Here is a 3281-nt window from a genome sequence, read left to right on the forward strand (position 1 = left end):
CTGGTTGACATATAAACCTGACAGCGAATCAGAGTAGCTAGGACCCCTTTGTAGGTAATTTGACTTAACTACCAGTTGGCTGGTACAGACAGAATGCAAGAAATGGTTTGGTGATGATTGCTTAATAAACTGCTACGTATTCAGCATATACCACGTAAGTATTTATAGCGTCATAAGTGCGGCTCTGAACTTGTTATCTGGTGTTCCTTTGGTCATACTTACTCGACATGAATTAACGATAATCTAACCAAACAATTTTTGCAAAGAAATCATAGAATAAACTTATTTAAAAGATAGCGATTTCATTATGAAGTTATATAGACCTGTGTTATTCACGTCTGGAGACAGCTAATATACTGGAATTCCTATTTATATGAGTGTGTATCTAATGTATAATGATGAGAAAAAGTTGAATGCATTTCTTTCAGGCATTTATTTGTATGTAAAAAAAAATGTGATTATTACCATTCAAGAAAATTTGAAACCTGAAAGTGTGAATTACAGTGTTCTGCAGGAGGGGCGGAGGAAGGTGCAGCTCCGAGGGTTGTTTGAACTGTGATGTCTGGGTACTTCTGGCAAGACAGCTGTTGAATGATTAATAGTGGATTCTGTACTTGCTTCGGCAGTACATATACTAAAATTGGAACGATACAGAGAAGATTAGCATGGCCCCTGCGGAATGCATGATACGCAAAATCTTGAAGCGTTCCACATTTTACTGGTGGGGGGGGGGGACGTTGGGGAGGGAGTATGGGTGGAAAACTGTTGAGAGACTCAAAATATGTGGAGTATATTTTTGCAATGAGGAAAAGTCTGCACTTGCAATTATTTCGTCGTTAGTGGTAGATGCAGCCATTCGAAGAATGGTGGGATTGCAACCGGGTGAGGTGACACTACTCCAAAGAGTAATCGTCGTTAATGCCCTAGTATATAGCAAATTATGGTTTGTTGCAGCAGTTTATCCTTTGATTGCAGAAGATATACTGAGGTTGCACAGGAATGCTTTGAATTTTATAGGGGGATTCCGTCGGCATTGGTTGGGGAAGGACGTAGTCACGACAAAAGTAGCTAACGGAGGTATGGGTTAATACCGTTGCACAGGCGTTTAATAGGTGTTCATGTACGACAGGAATATCTGGTGCGGGGTGGCGTTAGGGAGGCGATGGTTTATGCAGTAATAAGAAAGGTTAGACGGTGGTGGGTGGGAAAGGATTTAATAGTGTGTGAAGCCATGTTACGGCATCTATTGGTAGCGCAAGAACACAAGAGGGTAAAGGTATGTAAGCTGGATGACATTGGTTTGTCGTGTGAGAGGTTATTGGTGAGGAGGTTTTTCCAGGTTACCGATGGAAGACCATTTGGTATTGGTTCAGGAGATTGCGATTGCACCCTCGGGTCCGTGAAACTGGGTACCGTTTTCTCAATGGAATACTAGTGTCTAAGGCGCAACTGTATGTTATGGGCCTGCCTCGGGATCAGATCTAAGTACGATGTGGGTGGCTGGAAACGGCATTCCACGTCGTATACTTTTGTGAAGGTTTAATAAGGGTGAGAGATTGGTTTCAGGGCGTTCTATGACAGGTGGGAGGAGGGAGGTCGTCAATGCTTAGAGTATTAAGTATAGAAGTATGGGGTTGTTCTGATGCGGTCCGACGATCGGTTTCGTACTTGGCGCTCGACTATTTGTACGTTTCTTGGGGAATGCGGGAGTTTAGGAGTGCGAGGCGCATCAGGGCGCTGGCGTGTCGTTTTTACAGAACTAAATGTAGAAATCGAGAGGTGTATGAACAATGCTGGGAGTGGGACTTTTCATTGAGATATAGAAACCTAACGATGGATGTATTAATGGGGTTATGACATCTATTGTGAGTTGATAGATTACAAGATGGAGCGTGTGTTGGTCTCCCGGGAAAGGAGAGGGGGGGTTAGTTTTAGTGTATGAGGTGTACTAGTGAACAGGTGTGCATGTGTGCCGGGGGTGGCCTTGGATGAGGGGGGGGGTGACCTGTATGAGGTCCGGGGTATGTTTTCTCGGTGTGGTTGATGACTCGGACTGGGAGGGGGGGGGCATACAGGGACCCAGTGCTTGGTTTTACCATTTCGGCAGAGCTGTTGGTAATCCATTGTCAAGTAAGCCCGTTTTGTAAGGAGACCGGTCATATTATTAGTATATAGTGTGGCACGAGAGCTAAATACTCAAACTGGGCAATTATAGTCCGGAGACTTTCATGAAGGCGGTGACATCCCAATGTGCCAATGGAGGTTTATGTATCTCTGAGCAGCCGTCGATTTTGTGGCCTTAAGTGGGATCATTCAGACAGTGTGCAATTTTACATCATGGAGAGCCTTCCACGTAGACTATCTGGTGGATAGAGCCTAGTTTACAATTGGTAACAGCTCTTGCTACGAGTGTCGCTTGTGTATGTGTAAAGAATTTGAGGTGTTCATGATGTACTCCTTGTAATATGTACTATATACTTGGTTAGGATTTTCATGTAACAGGTTAAGGGTGGAAGAGGTTAGGGGAGAGGTGACCTAATGTAAGGGAATTTATGGAGTCTCTGAGGACTGCAAATGGTCGCCTAGTTTAGTATTTTGTGTATGTGTGTGTGTGTGTGTGGGTGGGGGGGGGGGTTGGTCGGTGGGTGGCCATGGGAGCGTTAGTGGCTCATGTACTAGGTTCAACATATATAAGGCATATATGGTTCGAGGACTATGTTCGAAAACAAAGCAGATAGGTCGGGGTTTTACCCTTGTAGGGTATTGAGCGGCAGGAGGGTCTCCTTCTACTGTAGCATATGACCATGGGGTAATGCAGCTCCGGGATGCGGGGATACTTTGGTTTTGTACTTCGTAGGTTAGTAATAATAATAATATGCTTTGTTAATACATAATTACCATTGTCATGAATGTTTTGTTTCCGCTGCGGCGAACTTATGATGCAACGGGTTTTACATCGAATATGAAACGACAAATAATTTTCCCGTACTGGTGTAGGGTTAAGACTGTAAAATGTTTTATTACCACACACATTGTTTTGTTCTTGATGTATATCTCTTCTTGTATGACCTGTATGAACTGTTGTTAAATAAAATAAAAAAAAATGGTGGATTCTTATTTTTTTAGATCAGTCTACTTGGTGGGAGATGACCAGTGTGGTAAACTAGGATACCATATATAAAATCTTATATCACACTATAGCACTTGAATCCTACTTAGATAAAAAGTTTGATTTGTATTGTTTTAATAATAAATCTGGGATTCTATCAGTGTTTTCCACA

At 42.7% G+C, this 3281-nt stretch overlaps 1 non-coding gene across 1 annotated transcript; it reads left to right on the forward strand.

Moving 5' to 3' along the window:
* The first annotated feature begins 610 nt into the window (after positions 1-610).
* LOC128690982 (U6 spliceosomal RNA) lies at positions 611-718 on the forward strand. Its single transcript, XR_008407382.1, has one exon. It is a non-coding gene; the product is annotated as a U6 spliceosomal RNA (small nuclear RNA).
* Positions 719-3281: the final 2563 nt, after the last annotated feature.

Source organism: Cherax quadricarinatus, chromosome 1 (assembly GCF_038502225.1).
Source record: "Cherax quadricarinatus isolate ZL_2023a chromosome 1, ASM3850222v1, whole genome shotgun sequence".
NCBI classification, from domain to species: Eukaryota; Metazoa; Arthropoda; class Malacostraca; order Decapoda; family Parastacidae; genus Cherax; species Cherax quadricarinatus.